General features: G+C 36.6%; 1 non-coding gene across 1 annotated transcript; it reads left to right on the top strand.

The window, feature by feature from the left end:
* The first annotated feature begins 632 nt into the window (after window positions 1-632).
* On the top strand, window positions 633-706 carry LOC131756487 (small nucleolar RNA SNORD28). Its single transcript, XR_009335661.1, has one exon. It is a non-coding gene; the product is annotated as a small nucleolar RNA SNORD28 (small nucleolar RNA).
* Window positions 707-19,218: the final 18,512 nt, after the last annotated feature.

Genomic DNA, 19,218 nt, shown 5'->3' with positions numbered 1-19,218 from the left:
GTTGCTGTAAAAAATTATCACAAACTTAGTGGCATAAAACACATAAGTTTATTATCTCACAGTTATGTAGATCACAAGTCTGACACGGATCTGAGAAAACATCCCGGGGTCGGTAGAGCTGCAGTCCTTTCTGGAGGCTGTGGTGGAGAATTTCCCTGTTTTCAGAAGCCACTCATATTCCCTGGCTCAAAGCTGGCAGTGCCCCGCCCTTCTAATGTCTCATTTCTCTGACCTTCTTCTGTCTTCACATCCTTCTCAGACTGAAGCCGAGAAAGATTCTCTGCTTTTAAGGACTCCTGTGATCAGACTGGGGCCATCGAGACAATTTCCCTATTTTAAGGCCCGCTGAATAGCAACCTTAATTCCATTTGAAACCTGAGTTTCCTTTTACATATTCACAGGTTCCAGACACTAGGACATGAACATCTTTGGGAGGCCATTTATTCTGCCTACCACAACATGGAACAAGAATAGAAGGTAGAACTTTTTTAACAAGCTGGGATATAATTGCTAATATTTTTAGATAATAAGATGATACCATGGCCTATTGGGAGTATGATGGTCTATGTATTTTTTTGCATTTTATAACTTTTCCTGTCATGAGTATTATCTTTATTAAAGACAAGTAATGAGTTGGATAATGTGATTGATATGTTTATCATCTATGAGGTACCACAGTTAATAGCATGTTAGAGTTCTAGAGGCAGTTTCTGTTAATGAAAAATTTTAAAAAGAAAGAAAAACAATAAACCTTGTATTTAAAATATTTAAATTTTAATAATTTAAATTTAATATTTAAATATTAAATTAATAATTTAAATTTAATTTAATATTTTAAAATGTATTTAAAATAGTAAAACTGTTAGGTACACATCTACTAAAGGAACTTTACTGAGAAACAAAATAATATTTGAAAAAGACAAGCATGCTAAGTCCTGAGACTTAGATTCAATTGTTTCAGAATAAATTTAGAAGTTTAATGTTATTTTTAATAAAGTTACCATGGGGAGCATTTAATATAATTTTCTTTTAGAATTGAACCACATTTTAACAAAATGTATTTGGCAGAATAAACAGTCTAAACAATTCAGACTATTTTGAAAAAAGATGAGGATGGTCGGAAAGGATTTTTCCCATCAGATATAAAATGTATTTTGAAGCTGTAATGCATAGAACTGAAGTAGATATGTCAGAAATAGGCCATACGTGTAGTACTCTTCTGAATCAAATACTACTGGTGTATATGCAATACAGTACCCATTTGAAGAGTGAAGGCAAATAAATGTTTGTATTGGGTACTTGCCAAGGAGATTCAAGGTTTGATACAGAAGAGAAATCCCAGAGATCATTCAACTTGTTAAAAATTAAACACTTGATGGAAATTTATTTCTTCTTAGCAAAACTGTCGTGTCTTTTAGAAAAGTAATGTCTCTATCATTGAAAGAATTTTTATTATTGAAAATTGTCAGCTTTAGATGAAGTCATGAAACCTCACTCAGATACTTATTTCATTATGTCTCAAAGGATTTTGATTTTTTTAAAGGACATTTTTTCTTATAATTTATATATCACCAAAACAACAGCTGGCATTTGGGAAATCTTATTTTAAAACGCCAAATATCCAAGAAAATCATTCAAACTCTCCAACTTCTACTTGACATCTGTTAAGGCTCAACCACCCAGTCTACCACACTCAAACCTGTAGTTGACAAAATCTTATTTATTGACTTGTAAGCATGGGAGCACACTGCAGAGGAAACACGAATGGTGCTCTCCAGAGGGGAAAAAGGGCGCCATCTTTGTAAGGTTTGGGTTCCTGCTGAAGGATTCTGAGGAAGCTCTCAGGGAAGGGAGACCAGTTCTGGGTTGGATGCTGTTTCTGCAGCAGGATTAGGAGAAACAGGGATAAACTAGGAACTGGGTGCTATCATGAGGCAGGGATGGTTTAGTAACTGAGTATCTCCAGTAATAGATGCGTGAGGATAGAAAAGCAGGGCTGGAGGCATCATTAGTAACAAAGCAGTGGTCACACAAAGAGGGGGGTTCATGATGGCATTTTAGAGCTGCATGACCTTGGAAGAAACAATGTTTCCTGTTAAGTTTGCACCTGGTTTTATCTGTGTCTGTCCTACCAGCCTGATTAATGGCAGGACTACTTTTTTCTTTTTCAGTCAAAGCTGATTTTCAGTCCTTCAGTCCCAGAGAGATTTTACTCTTTCACATTTACAGAACCAACTCCACTTGAATTTTCCTGTTAATAGCTTCTGAAAATAGCTATATCCATTGATAACCAGCTTTATTTGAACAATTCAAGAGAAAAACAGTGTGAATTTATGTCATTGTTATTCAAAATTATGCTATGAAGACATGGATTAATGATTCAGTTTAAGATTGTTTTAGAGTTTGGTTTTGAGTTTCAATATAAAGGAGACAGAAAATAAACACATTGGAGACAAGTTCTAACAACTGATCAGATAAGACCCAGGGTATTCGCGTGGGCCGGAGCTGGGCCACGGGTAGGAGAGGGAGAGGAGGAACCCTCTAAAAGTGTGAAGAAATGAGCACATAATATCTGGTCCTTCTTTGATAACCCTCTTTGCATAGTTCTTTGTCAGCCTAACGCTGATATTGCAGTTACCACTTTCTTGTGCTTCTTCTCATGTCTTTCCTTCCCTTAGTCTTAGGAACCTTTGGAAAGCGGGTCCTTCTAGCAAGTAATAGACTCAGAGGAGGCAATGAATTCCCCAGCTTTGTTCTGCTCTCCTCTTCCACATCCTTCCTTCCCGTCCTCCCCTTCCCAACCCTCCATTCCTCCCTCTTCCTTATTCAAACTACATTCACATTTACTCTCCCCCACCTCCTCCCATGGAAAATAAATACATGCAAAGAGACATCAAGGGTGATTCTGCTATGCAAGAAAGAAATGGTTAGATCTGTAGACAAACATCTTCAAAGGACTGCTGAAATTGTAACTAGAACAATGCTGAATTGGCACATGAAAGTGCTTACATAACTATTAGAAAAAGTCAACATAAAACTCCTAGGGAAGGGAAAAAGCATTTGCCCAAGAGAAGGGTATAGAGAATAAACAAAACAACCTCTAAATGTGCATAAACTAAAATTAAGGGGTAGAAAATTGGGATGGGGAAGAGTAGACTCATTATATTGACAAAGAATCTTATTAAACATAAAGGGAAACAACTACAATTATTCTCTGGGAAATATGGGTTCTCTGGGATATCAGCATTTTGGAAGCATTGCTATGTACAAAGTTTGGTCAACAAATGATCCTAAAATGTGAACTGCATGCTAGAAAATAGAATGGAAAAGGCAGTGACAATTTGAGTATGCAGTCTTTATAATGTTTTGCTATTTAATATTTGTGGAGGTTCTGTTGGTGTGGTGGTGGGAAGAAAGTCATGAAAGTTGAATTAAATCAGCGTTGAACAATGTGCAATCACCTTAAGTATGTCTTTGTTAGATATTATTAACATTTATGATTTCTAGTAGTAACTTAGAAGGGAAATTCATACTTCCTAATGTGAAATAAATTTTTAAACAATGTTTTTCTACTGGGAGGAAGGGCAAGTGAAGAGTAGGACGGACTAACTGAAATGGTTAGAGAAAACTTGCCTGAGTATCTGTTGCAGTGGAAATTTAGGGATTTGCCTTTTCAAGTTTGGATAAACACAATTTGAAAATGGTGTTAAAGAACGCTGTTAGCTAACATGTGAATTATGTATAGAGATAACATATTGAGCCCAAGAAAAATTAAAGCTGAAACGTTCTGGTTCAACATACCTGTCTACAAGATATCAAAGGAATGTAATTAAAATTAAAAATGAGGGATAAGAATGATAAGACTTCCCCCAATGTTCATTGCAACACTATCTACGGTAGACAAGATATGGAAGCAGCCTAAATGCCCATAGAGAGGAATGAATAAAGAAGATGAGGTACAGGGCTTCCCTGGTGGCGCAGTGGTTGAGAATCCTCCTGCCGATGCAGGGGACACGGGTTTGTGCCCCGATCCAGGAAGATCCCACATGCTGCAGAGCGTCTGCGCCCATGAGCCATGGCTGCTGAGCCTGCGCGTCCGGAGCCTGTGCTCCGCAATGGGAGAGGCCACGACAGTGAGAGGCCCGCGCATGGCAAGAAAATAAAAAGATGAGGTGCATATGTACAATGGACTATTACTCAGCTATAAAAAAGAATGAAATAATTCCATTTGCAGTAACATCGATGGACCTAGAGATTATCAGACTAAGTGAAGTCAGACAGAGAAAAACAAATATCACATGATATCACTTATATGTGAAATAAAAAAAAAATGATACCAATGAACTTATTTAGAAAATAGAAAGACTCACAGACTTCAAAAACAAACTTATGGTTACCAAAGGGGAAAGGTGGCAGGGAGGGATAAATTTGGAGTTTGGGATTAACATATGTACACTGCTATATAAAACATAAATAGTCAACAAGGACCTACTGTATAGCACAGGGAACTCTACTCAGTATTCTGTAATAACCTATATGGGAAAAGAATTTGAAAAAGAATGGACATATGTATATGTATAACTGAATCACTTTGCTATACACCTGAAACTAACACAACATTGTAAATCAACTACACTTTAATATAAAATAAAAATTAAATTAAAAAACTTACTGGGCTCAGGAACATAGGACAATCGTAGTAGTTTTCTGTCTGACCTATCTGCATACCATCCCTTCCCTATCAATTTACCATTGCCAGCTTATTCTTCCTAAAATATGGCTTTTGTTATATCACTCTTGGGCTCAAAAGTCTTCAGCAGCTGGATATTGTCTCCAAATTGAAACCCCAAAGCTTCCAAAAACAAAAAAAGAATGTTAAGACTTATAAAGAAAAATATTTGGGACTTCCCTGGTGGCACAGTGGTTAAGAATCCACCTGCCAATACACAGGTTTGAGCCCTGGTCCGGGAAGATCTCACATGCTGTGAAGCAACTAAGCCCATGAGCCACAACTACTGAGCTTGCACTCTAGAGCTCGCCAGCCACAACTACTGAGGCTGCGGGCCACAACTACTGAAGCCCACACACCTACAACCCGTGCTCCACAGCAAGAGAAGCTACTGTGATGAGAAGCCCGCGCACCGCAGTGAAGAGTAGCCCCCGCTCGCCACAACTAGAGAAAGCCTGTGCGCAGCAGCAAAGATCCAAAGCAGCCAGAAAGAAAGAAAGAAGGAAAGATATTTTTAGAGACTTGAAACCATCATAGAATGAAGAAATATTATTCAATTGCCGTAAAGTGTAAATGTCTACATTAAATAAGAAAAAAAAAAAACTTAGCTAACCTTTTCTGACATGGATGGGAAAATCTTAGATATTTACAAATGAAATACAAACAGCCTAATATTTGAAAAAGTGATTGACAAGAGTTAGTCTGTATGAAATCAGGCATATGAGATTGTTGATATAAAATTGCACTTGACTCATGAAAATGGTAATATCATGTGATTCAAAGTAGTACATAATTTTAAAGTATTTATCAAGTGTTAACTGCATACTGAATAATGTGCAATTTTGCCTTTAAGGAGGAAAAGTTTTCGTGGATTTTTTTAAATAAACACTCTTCCAAAGGTAATCATAAAAGTAAAATAATATAACATTGACTAATTTCATAAATCTTAAAGGAAAACAAAATAGAGGAGTAACCATGGCAGGAATTAAACGGAACACAATTCTTCCTGATGAAATACATTTTCCCTTGTGTATTACCATTTTCTTGTTTGTGGCAGAAGCCTTAGGTATTCATAAAGCGTTTTACAACCTTCCTGGTTTGTTATGAGGTTAACCTCTTTATTAGTAAGTAATTTCTGATATAGAATTTTAATATTAACAATCTCTTCGGAAAACATATCTCTGAAAAGTTATTTTGGGAATGAAACATTCTGTGTATAAGTATCTGAAATGAGCAGTTCCGGTGGCATCTCGAGGGAAGTTTGAGATCTTTTTCTCTAGGGCAGCCAAACAGCCTTGCAGCGGTATGTCCCAGGGGCTGTACTGAGGAGCTGACATTTCCCTGAGGAACGTAATAAGGATAAAGACTGAATTTTTACTTTGGCTTAGGGAGAAACAAAAGTTCCTTCCGGAGTTTCAAGAATTCAACTTAAATGAAAAGTCAGCCATTTCTGCCCTAAACAATGCTTGGGTTGCTAAAGGGAGAGCTAGTATGTTTCAGCAGAAGGTATATATTACAAAACAGCAAAATTAAAAAGAGTGACACTTTTCCCCCTCCTTCCCCTCAAATTTTCATTGTCATCACAAACACCCAGGATGTCTTCCTCTTCTTCTCTTTTAAAAATTCTTTTGTTTTCATTGTGCTCATATCATTAAATGTACTGCAGTGAGACTGTTTTTCCTCTTGTTTGTACTTCTTAAACTTCATTCTATCACAAAAGTTGGCCAGAAAATAGAACATGGACTAAATTCATTATTCATAAATAATCACAGTAATAAAAATCATTTTTTGTTCGAATTGTACATTGTAATTTTTCAAGCACTTAGCTGTATGATTGTCTCACTTTACAAAATCCTTTGAGGTATGTATGGCACTTGATCTTATACCCTTTTTTTAAAAAAATTATTTATTTATTTATTTACTTTTGGCTGCTTTGGGTCTTGGTTGCTGCGCGCGGGCTTTCTCTAGTTGGTTCAAGCGGGGACTACTCTTCCTCTGGTGCGTGGGCTTCTCATTGCAGTGGCTTCTCTTGTTGCGGGGCACGGGTTCTAGGCACGTGGGCTTCAGTAGTTGTGGTCTGCGGGCTCAGTAGTTGTGGCGCACGGGCTTTGTTGCTCTGCGGCATGTGGGATCTTCCCAGACCAGGGCTCGAACCCGTGTCCCCTGCAGTGGCAGGCGGATTCTTAACCACTGTGCCACCAGGGAAGTCCCGATCTTATACCCTTTTGACAGTAAGGAAACTGAGGTCCAGACTGCTTACTGATGTGTTCAAAATAAAGAGCAATATTATGATGAGTAAGGCGCCTGGTGCCTAGTCTCAAGTTCAGAACCACAGACTATCCTACAATGCTCCTTCTGTACCAGGGGTCCCTGTGGCAGGGATTTAGCTAGACATTCTGGGACCTTTATTGATAAATCTGTAAAGAACACGCTTACCCTGCAAAATTTAGGGTTCATGTGGATGACAGAGCGAGAAGACAATTAAGGCATGCCTGACTCTGCTCTTCTCCCCAGAACCTTCCATGCAGACCAGAGAAACACAAGTCATTGATCTTCCATCATCTAAAACATTGATTTTGAGCAAGAGGTACTTCCTACAGGCATAGGAGATTTAGCTGAAGCAAGGACTATAAATACAGTACCTAGTAATGGATTCAATATCCTTGGTTGAGTTATGTCTTCCTATGTTGTGACTTCCAAATTTGTCTCTTGGGAGCCCTCCAGTTACTAGGCCTCCAAACCTTGCTAGGGTTCCTCCTGCTGAACCCATGCCCTAGGGTTGTTGTGCTGTTGCGGTCATTTTCAAGGAAAAGAGAAGGGACATCTTCAAAGCAATGCATGACCTAAAGTAGCAATTCTCAATTCTGACATTTAAAAACTGAACTCACACCTTGATACCACACCAAAGATTCTGACTTAATTGGGCTCAAGCAACAATATTTTTTTAAAGCCTTCAAGAGATTCTAATGTGTAAGTGGGGCTTGAGAATCACTGTTTCCAGGAAATCAGAACAGATGTATTTTAGAGAAGTTCCAGAGAAAAGAACAGAGGGCAATGCAATACTATATGCATTTAAAACTTTAAAAGAACATACATACATTAAGAAAGCATACCTATTGAGGAAATGCCAGTTTTGAAAAGGGATTCAGAATTGTGATGGGATTATTGATACATACACGTTTTTAACTTGTATGTATGAATTCTTCTTTTCAGGGAAGCTAAAACTTTACAAATTGTGCAATGACAGAAGAGAGATTTAATCTAGTCAAGACAGGTTAAGAAGTATTAGAGAACCTTTGAAAAGGCAAAAGTGGGAGAGAAAGATCTATAAGAAAGGATGATGTTCGATTTTTAAAATCCGAGTTGGGCCAGAAATATGAAGTGAGGAGTTAGAGATGTGTGATGGAAATGGGATCCGTGGTGAGAGCCTCGTAGCTCAAGATAAAGATGTTGCTACAATTACTGCACTATATATCTTAACATTTCAGGGTACTGTTCTGGTGAGATGAAATAATGACTTCTACTTCTTTCCTCTCTTAGAAAAGGGAGAGCAAAAGTCATTATTAATTTAATTGCTTTTTCCTGGAGAGCTTGCAATGCATGGCAGCAAGGCAGAGAAGGAATAACATGTGCTCGGGACTTAGACCTGGAATCATACCCTGGCTCAGGCCATCATCTATTGTAGTGATGAAGGATCGTGCAATATTGAACTGTGTGCATCTCTTTCTTGTCTGCGCTTCCCGAGGATTCCCTTCATAAACAGAGGCAACTACTTTGCCTTAGAGTTATTAGGTAGAGCAGAGAGGTAAAGAGAAAAAACAGTTAACTTTCAAACGTTTTTTACTTTAAATCTAGACTTTTGAGAGTAAAACAGAAGGCTGTCAGGGGAGCAGAGTAAAGATGTCTGCCATAACTACTTATCTCTTCCCTGGGGGATGTTATGTGAAGGTGGCCAGGCTGGAGGAGAAGTGGGGAAGGGAAGGAGTGGAGGTCTCCCTGTAGGAGTTCTGCGGAGAGGAAGACTTCCAGGCACTGGTGCACTAGCCATAACAGAGGAGAAGGTTTTGAAGAGCATTTAAAAAGATTTGCTTGGACCGTCTCACAGAGATTCTGGTAAGTTCTGGGAGTGAGACCTGGGTGTGTGCACACAATTGAAAGTCTCCCAGATGGTTCTTTTTTTTTTTTTTTTTTTTTTTTTTTGCTGTATGCGGGCCTCTCACTGTTGTGGCCTCTCCCGTTGCGGAGCACAGGCCCCGAATGCGCAGGCCTAGCGGCCATGGCTCACGGGCTCAGCCGCTCCGCGGCATGTGGGATCTTCCCAGACCAGGGCACGAACCCGTGTCTCCTGCATCAGCAGGCGGACTCCCAACCACTGCGCCACCAGGGAAGCCCCCCCAGATGGTTCTGACATGCAACCAGTGTAACAGAAAGCATGCTGCTTGACTGAGAGTAGGCAATCAATAAACACTGGTCTCTCTTCCACCCCTTTCATTACTTCCACCATTACCCACATGCCCTCATCAAGTCACATCTATATTACTGCAAAAACATCCACACTGGTTTCCAAAACTTTAATTTTGCCAGATGAAATTACTGCTTTTACTTTGTCATCACTGTGACTGGAAGCCACTGATGAGTTTACTCCCACTTTGGAAATCAAGTCCCACATCTCTAGAGTTTACTGTTTCTAACAAACTTATATCAACGTGCCCATGCTGACATAACAAGTCCTCCAAATTCTCTGCCTTAGGTAAATAAAGCTACGTAAAATTAAGCATAATAGACAATGTCTCTTATTTATTCAACTAATAGGTTTTATCATTTTTGAACTATCTTGTGCCAGTTGCTTGACATATGTAATCTCATCAATCCTCAAAGCACCCATAGAGAGTAGGATAGTAATGTTATTTTTATCAGTTCACGTTTTGTAAGTTTTTAAGAGAAATGACTGTGCCTTGAGTCTTTCGGAGCCTTTTCTTCAACGTATGGTCTGGGCCAGCAACGTCAGTATCACTCCTAGAACTGCAGACTTTTCAGGCAACACCTACTGGACCACCCCACACCTACTGGACCTAAAAGTTAGAAAGAGCAGTTTAACAGTATCCTCAACTGGTCATTTACACATTACAGTTTAGGAAGTACTGTAAGTGTAAGTACTCAGCTAGTTTAGCGAACATTGCACACCCAGCTTGTCTGTTGATTGAAGACAAGTATTTCATAGTCATGCTGGAAGGAAGGGACTAGTGGTTTCACTGTAATGTAAAAATGAAAAATATTCATAACGTATATTTACTTTCCTATGAAGAAAAGCCATAGTGTTTCTGTTTATTGTACCGTCCCATTTAACACCACTACCAAGAACAAAGCCACTAGCTTAATTCACTGACCCATGATCTATACAAACAATTTAAAGATCCATTAGATGAAGTCTGAGAAATTTCCAGATGAAGGATCATTACACTTGATTGGTTTCACACCTACTGTATTAAGGACAGTCATTGAAAATTAACATTATAACCCTTTAAAGAAAACCCCAGGGGAAAGCTTTTTAGCAACCAAGCCTCATTCTTATTTGGAGACTGTACTGAAAAACAAATCTGAACAGTGAATTTTGCTCTTTCATTCCCCTCATCAAGCAGTGATATCAATCTCACAACAAAAATGTTTAACAAAGCTTTTACTCTGACCTTGAGAGACATACGTGTTTGATAATAGTAAAGGTTATTTCTAAACTTACAGATGTCTATAGCCTTAACAAAATATATAATGAAAACCAAAAGCCTTGAGTCTACAAATTAACTACAGGCCATAGTACTTTGATATCCTCTTTTGAGATATTCAAAGAATAGATGCTATTTCTGAGTTTAACTACAAACTGGTACTCAACCAAATAACATGAAAATAGATGTCTCAGGAGAATTTCCATGCACATCACTATCTAATATAATAATAGTAATATGATTAATTAATAATATAATAAAATAAATTATACACAAATAAGATGATATGAAAAATAAAGATGATTATTTAGTTTAACCATCTGCTGTGGGCTGAATATTTGTGCCCCCCCCATTATACAATAGGATTAGTGTACTTATAAGAGGAGACACCAGAGAGCTTGTTCTTTCTCTGCCATGTGAGGACACAGCTAGAAGGTGACCATTTGCAAGCCAGGAAGAAAGTTCTCACTAGAAATTAACCCTGCTGGAACTGTGAGAAAATAAATTTCTGTTGTTTAAGCCACCCGGTCTATGGTATTTTGTTACGGCAGTCAAAGCGGCCCAGTTACCAGTTTTCCCTTCTGCTAACCTCACAAAGAGAATGGAGTTAACAGTTGGTAATATCATTTACAGGGAGCTCTAACTTTTAGCAAATACATGAACCCAAGGTTCTCCTAAAATCACTGAAGAAGTTTCCTAGAGTCCCCTTAAGGGGCCAGGTACTTTACAGGGACATATTTCAGAGTCTCATTTATTGAGCATACAATTTTTGACAAGTCTACTTATCTGGTTTCACCTCTCATTGAAGATTAAAAACTATAAAAATGAAAAATGCTAGAAATTTGGTACATTTGGACACCTTCAGTGCCATAGAGGTTGACAGCCTTCTATTTAAGAAGGAAGAGACACAAAGTCTAAAATACAGTCCTAGTGCTTTATTTCAATAATGGATGTTCATCAAAAGTCATTAAGGCTACACGGATGTGCATAGATTACCCTTGGTTTAAAGAGGCAAGAATGAGATGTCTTTAGTAATGATCCTTCTAACACTATAAAAACACCATAAGGGCAGGGACCATGTTCTCTGTTGTATCACAGGGTTAGTCCCATGCCTGGCAAACACAGCAGCCTTATATAGAATTTATACTTATAGAAGGAATAGTGAAATATACACAGTGATGCACCTTGGAGCTGAAAGCTTTAGTTAGCTGGAAAACTTACTATGTATAAAGCAAACCTCAATTACTGACTGTTTAATTGTATTTCTAAAAGGAGTAGTTCACTGTTAGAATGTCAACACTGAAGAATTTTTACATGCTATTATTTCTTTTTTTAAAATTGAATGCACATGGTACAAAGGCACACAGTATAAAATTCTAAAATGTTCCTTCCATAAAGTTCTCTAACCATCCAGTGCTTTCCCTAGCAGCAAATATAATTCCTTGCGTCTTTTGCATCCTTTCCTAACTACTATTAAGTGCAAGCAAAATTTAATTTTATTCCATTCAATATTGTTTAGGGGATGTTGCCCTGAAAAAGCAGGTGTTCTTTTTTATAAGGTAAACTTGTAATTAGAATAATTTCCAACCCACAGATGAAATGCTGTCCAAAATTCAATGATCCAGAAGTGTTCTTTGAACATTAAAGTAAAAATGTGCATTGTTGTTCTTTATTACTCTCTGATGAAACTGGACTTGGCAGGAGCAGAGTCTGGGATAATGCCAAGTTTATTTCCAGAGTTTGCAGTCAGAGAGCAGACTATACTAGAGACCATGGAAGCAGTATTGCAAATGATTATTGGGCCAGTGTTTGGGCATTCACAAAGGACTGGAGAGAAAAAAAGGGAAGTAATAGTTATTAATCAGTAATAACCAATACAATGTGGTTAAAGAATTCTTGGACCCTGGCTCTACCTTGGACAATTGCCTTAGCTTCTCTGGGAATTGTATCCTTACCTATAAAATAAAATTTCAAAGATTTCTTGCAAAACTTATATTCAATAATTCTCAAAAGGCTGGTCATAAGTTATCTTAACCATTACCATATCTCTTCATTGACTATAAAGTGTCATAGAACCTAAAGTATTGTTATTGTGGCTGGACATAGGATCAATGAGGTTTTATACTGATGTTGAACAGGAGGATACCTGTTAAGTGTAAGATCTATCGGCACCCCGTGCTTTCCAGTTAATCTCCGAAGAATTTAGGATTTCTCAATTTAGGCTTTTAGGATTCCTGGATCTGGGTTTTTAGCAGAGTAGGCTGTGATGTGTCCATACTACTTTTTTGGCCTTTGGGTGACTCTGAGTGTGGGTCTCTGCATGCGGAGATTTTTTGGCCAACAGCAGTGGAATCTTATGCTCTAATGTTGGGAAGCAATAGATTAAAACAATTAAATCAGACAAAGCTAGGATTTGAGCTCTAGCTCTTTCAGTTACTTTTTTGGATCTAAATATCAGTTTTCTCACCTACAAAAAGTATCATAAATAATAGTAACTTCTTAGAGTTGATATAAAGATTAAATGAGGGAATTCATTTAAAATGTTTAGCTCAGTACCTGGCATCAAACAAAAATTTAGCACATTCTATTTTATTTATTGTGATGATGTTCTGATAGATCCGATTATTTTCTTTCTTTTTTCGAGGTGCTAGGAAGTTGCCCTATAAAATTGATTTTGGTTTTCAGTTGGGTTAGAATTCAGTTGTTGGAGACACAGAAGCTTTACTGACATTCACATTTCCTTCCCTTATTTCATTTTTTAGATAATAGATTTATTGTGATAACATTCACACACCATATAATTCATCTATTTAAAATATATAATTCAATTATTTTTATTATATTCAGAGTTGTACAAACATCACCGCAATCAAGTTTAGAAAATTTTAATTATTCCAAAAAGAAACCCCGTACCCACTAGCAGTTATTCTCATTGATTTCATTTTGCTTGCAAAAGTGGGGGAAATGTCGTAAGACTGATCTTGGAAAAAAATGAGTGTTGAATAAACGATCAGTGGGTAAGGGGAGAGTACATCATGCAAATAAGTTTGAAAACAATATACAAATATTGTAACAGAATAAATGCAATAAAATTCAGTGAGTCCTGTTTCAACTCTGTGGAGTAACACTCTTTGTGGAAAAAGGAACATAGGATTTCTTTTGACAAATAGTACCCTCATCATATTATCATTCTTTTTGGCAATCATTACAAACGCATTTATTATTCTTGACTTAATCATGTTCTTCTGGGAATATATCCTTAGGAAATCATTCAAATTAGCAAAAAAAATTTTTTTGTGTGTGTAAGAGCCCTGCTTATGGTTAGGATGTAAAAGAATGTGAAAGACCTTCACTCCTACTGACACAAGTTACCCAGTAAACTGAAAACTGATGCGTTTGTTGAAAACCACCATTTTGTGAAAATCCTATTTGGTACATCTAGAACTAAACTGTCCAGAGAGATAAACGCTTCACAGCTGAACAAGAGACAGAGAACACTTTTACCTGGTGAAGTTGCTGAGGCTGGGGACAAGACAGGTGGAGGAGCAAGCCTCCAGAACAAGGACATTCTTTGCTTTGAGTAAGAGACGCCTGCCAAACGTTTTTGAACCTCTGAGCTGATGTGACTGACGGCTTTGAGTCTGAGGAAGTCTCAGATGCAAAGAAAATGCTCTTTCCAGTTAATTCTCTTACATGAGTATGTTACTGAGTAATCAAATCCAGAAATTGAAAGACATGGCATTACCTTGCAATCTCACAGTTTAAAACTCTTATTTTTGTTGTCTTCTGATCTCAGAAATCCTGTGGTCTCCAAGACATAAATTTGTGAGGTCTCACTGTCCTGTAGTACTACCAGAACTAGAAAAAGTGACATGTTGTTAAGAATGTGGAGCAGCTGGAATGCTCATACATTGCCAGTTGGGATGTAAAATGGTACAATTACTTTGGAAAATGGTTGAGTAATTTCTTATAAAATTAAAGATACCAACGCTCCAGAAATTCCAGAAGAAGTATTTATCCTGGAGAAATAAAAATCTATGTCCACAAAAGACTTGTACAAGATGTTGATTGCAGTTTTATTCATTATCTCCCCAAATTGGAAACAACCCAAATGTCTTTCAACACATGAATGAATGAACAAATTCATACAATGGAATACTAGCTACCAATAAAGAGGAACAAACTACCAAGACAGATGACAACATGGATAAATCTCAAAAATATTATACTGAACCAAAAAAGCCAGACACGAGAATAACTACGGTATGATTAATTTATACTTCGTTCTAGGACAGGCCAAACTAATATACGATGATAGAAAGCTGGTAAGTGGCCTTGGGATGGGAAGTTGGGGGGAGGGTGGGATTGGCTGCAAAGGAGATCAAAGAAAGTCTCTGAGCTGATGAAAATTTTCTATATCTGTATCGGTGGTTATATAAAAGTGTACATTTGTCAAAACTCATTGGTCTTTATAATTAAAATGTGTACTTTATTGTATATAAATTATATCTCAAAGTTGATTGTTTTAAAAAATGTACTTTAAATTCAAATAAATCTTTGAAACAGTTATTTGCAAATCTTGTACACAATTATTTGCTGGAAATTAATCATTTTAGTGTTTCCAAATACAGAAAAACAAACAAATAAATAAATTGAAACAAACTATGTAACTAGCAGTTGGGTGATGGCATAGTCAAATTAAGGTAACTTACTGCAGAATAACATTATTCAGGGCAGTTACATTTCTAATTTTATTAGAATATTTATTGGAATTTAATTAGAATATTTAATAATATTTCTAATATTATTATTCAGAATACCATTATTCAGGGCAGTTAAAATTTTAATTATTAAGACTGTGTAGCAGCACAGGATATATAAATAAACATTTAACTAGAAAACTTAGACAAAAAAATCTGGAATGTTATGGATTGCTGACATTGAGATTAGTGAGACTCATAAATCTAAGATCTACAGTCTTAAAAAAAAATCATAGTTAACATTTTTAGCTGATTCTACACTTTACTGATAATGTGCAAACAAAATAACCATAATAATAAGAAATAATACTGTCAGCAAAACTTAGTAGAATAGATCAAGAATGTCTAGTTTAAGGATTACATTAAGTGATTACATTTGTGAAAGTTTATCATCATCCTTTCTCAGTAAGAATTATAAAAGCCTTTGTGGAAGTTTGGCAGGCTAAAATTTTTCACTTCTAGCCTTATAAATATTAATATTTGTTAAATATTTCCCCAGTCCATTATATCTGTGTAAGATAAGCAGCATAAAGTATGTATCTCTGTGTATTATTCTTCATAAATATTTTGTTAAAGTTTAGCACTCTTCAGATCATGCATTTTTTAACATATCAGTTTATTATTTTCAAGTTTAGCACCAGCCAATACTTGTGAGGAAATGTCTTAATATATCACTATTCCTCAAGTTCTGTAAATATCTAATATTATGTTGAAATTCTTGTAAAAATGAACCAGTATCCTACAATAATAACCTGCATTTCAAGCCTATTTGGTAAGGAATAAAACAAAAGAAAGATAACAATGATACTTGCATACATTCTAGCATAGAAAAATACTCACAGCAGCAATTCACCTGTTCAGTGTTCTTAATATCCTCAGAAAAATAACTGATACTGATTTCAGTTGTATTTGTACCTGTAATCTGTACTTACAAGCAATCCATGCTGTGCTTGCAAAGCAGCCGTAGGTGAGACAGGTAATAGACATGAATTTGATTTACATTTTGGAATTCAAGGGTAAGGATAAAGGATAACTGGGATTTGATCTGTCGAGGAGCATCTCCAGAGTAGTCAGCAATGAAGTAAAGTGAGACTAAGATTGTTCCTTTACACATGGTGAGGAGTGAAGCTGGATCGTGTCACTGCAGCAGCATTTAATTGTAAAAGTAGTCCATTTGGGGAAATGTAAGATGTCAGACTGTGTCTAATATGGCCAGTCCCAGAAAGAAAGAAAGGTAATATCTCTTCCCACGAACTAGAGCTTTCTTAAATATAAGGTTTTTTCTAAATGTAGCTACTAACGTTTCTAGAATGGTTTACAGTTAAAAAAAAAAAAAACAAAACAGATGGCAGTCAGTTTTTCAATTTCTTCTAATGTGTTGTGTACAAAACTCAGGCACATTGGAAGTCCACAGACTGTCTCATATAATTAATGTCTTCACAACTGAAGAGTCACTATTGTCTGAATTACTTAAACATCTATCTTTAGTTACAAGTTCCCCAGACACAATCTTCTCTGCTTTGATAAAATAGAGGAGAAAGAAAGTACTAGCCTTGAAGTACTTCATGTGTGGGTAAAGGAGGATAAACTTGACAAAGAAATTGAGTAGTTGCAGGCAGAATATGAGAAGACTGGGAACGACTAGTACTAATGAAGCCAAGGGAAGGAAGAAGCGGGCAACAGGTATAAAAGTTACAAGGAGATTAATTAAGTCCGATAAAGTTGAAAAAAACCTGTCAGGTTAATCATTTAATGAGGGAGAGAATGGGGAGTGAGGAGTGAATGGGTGTGAAGGAAATGAAAGCGAATATGGACAACTTATTAGAAGAGTTTGGCTGTGAAAGGGTAGATAGAGAGGGATTTAGGGGCAAGGTTTTCTGTTTCGTTTGCGTTTGTTTTGCCTGGTTTTAAATATGGAAAAGACATGAAGATATTTATAAGCTGATATGGCTGGGGCAAGAAGGATAGTTGGTAGTTGTCAGTTTCCTAAGAAGGCAAAAGACAAGTTGATTCAGAGTGCCAGTGAGAGGACTGGTGTTCAACAGGAAGAGGGTCAGTTCCTTTATTCTACTTTAAGCGAGGAGATGAATGGAGGAGACAAGATTGGTGCATTTATTGCAGGGGAAAACTGAGGTAGGTCCAATCCAATGGCTTTTTTAGTTTTTGTTTTTTGAAGATGGGAGACATCATAATTAGACGTCTAGTTTCCTACCTTTAAAATGGAATGTTTTGAGGATTAGTTGAAACAACGAATATAAGAGCACTATGACAATTGAAAGTATTGTTTACAGTAATTATTTTCATTATAGATATATGCTTGTAAATTTGGATACTATCGTATTCTCGTTAATAATCAGAAAGGTTTTTTTTTACTGTATGGCATTGTTTCCAAATCTTTTTTTCAGATAAGTAACAGTATTTATTATCTAGAGACATTGTGAGACTAATAAATAAATATAAAATATTGTATTTTATTTCAAATCACAAGATAAATTCAATATTTTATTTCACTATCAATTTAAGTGTAATATTCACTCATACACAGTCTCTCTTGGTAGTTTATTTTTAGGGTGGAAAGGTAATGGTATCATGTAAAATGTCTAAGAGTAACTCCAATACAATAATTCCAAAGTCTGTCAGATTTATGTGAAAACACCACAAGATGACCAACATCTATATTTTGATGTTCTTCCATTTCAGCTCTTTTTTTATCTCCTTAGGACCCATATGCTTATTTATCTTTCTCTGTTTGCTTCCACTTGGAGAGCAAGTTTGATCAACTTCAACATGTGAGGTAAAAAAGAACAGAAAAGAAATGGTCTACTGTTTGCCAAATTATTTTTCAAATTGTATTCACACATGTCTGGAAGCATTTTTATAATCATTTTAGATTAAGCCTTCAAATACTGTGCTAATTCCTTTCCCCAAGTATTTTTAAAGGCTACCTGCTTCTGTATAGGTTTAGCAATGCCACTTGATATCATCTATACCTGTCCATTCCTGTCATGTTCTTGATTGTTATATTTAACAATGGACGACCAAGAATTTTTAACACAATTCATGAATATCATGATTAAAACAAGATTATAGAACCCCTCAGTCTTTGGAATCATCAAAATATAGCATAGTGTACTGATAAATATTTATGAAGTCTACTGTAAGCAAACTCTGTGCCCTGCCATGTCCCCCAGGTTCTTAGCATTGTAGTACAGGCCAGTAGACTTCCAAGAACAGCATGTACATTTCTTTGTGGGTTTTCTCTGGCAGTTGGAGGCTGCTATGCTGGTGCATGGTAGCTGGCTGGAAGTCCTGGTAAATTTACATCCCTTGGGAACATCTTTCAACCTCAACTGATAGGAGATAGTATTTAAATACCCCAGATCCCTTGCCTCTTAGTTGGGATAAGGCTGAGGTGCATGTTCTACAAGGGGTCCCAAAGCCCAAAGTAGCAACTTGCTTAATAACACACCCTTGTTACTGTGTTATCACATTTTTATGCTATTAAATTTGTCTCCATTCCCTATTTCACTTTCTCACTCTGCTACCAGTGTTTCCTGAGGTCATCTCCTATCTAAACTATTTACACTTGAATTCATTTTTCAGGGTTTACTTGTCAGGGGAGTAAAACTAAGATACTACCACATATTCTCATATATATTTTCTCGTGTAACTTAAAATTTCTAAATATGGTGGAGAGAAAAGAACACAGAAAGGAAACACGTTGCCACAATTTTCAGAAAAATTAACCTTATGTCCACTGTGAACACTGTAGGACTCTTGAAAATACCTGAATTCACCTATATAAATTACAAAATGATGAAAGTTCTATTTATTTGTGATCACGCCGTGTATTCATGCATTCAGTCAGAAATATTTCTTGAGCACCTCCTACTCGATCCAAAGTACAGTGCTAGGTTGTGAGGATAAAATGGTGAATAAAATTGTTAAGGTCCATTTTTACTCATAGACCTTATAGTGTAGTATATAACAGTGGTTGTTAATTTTATCT

The sequence above is a fragment of the Kogia breviceps genome, chromosome 4, assembly GCF_026419965.1.
Source record: "Kogia breviceps isolate mKogBre1 chromosome 4, mKogBre1 haplotype 1, whole genome shotgun sequence".
NCBI classification, from domain to species: domain Eukaryota; kingdom Metazoa; phylum Chordata; class Mammalia; order Artiodactyla; family Physeteridae; genus Kogia; species Kogia breviceps.
The sequence above is the reverse complement of the archived record's forward strand: the minus strand, read 5'-3'. Positions and strand labels throughout refer to the sequence as shown.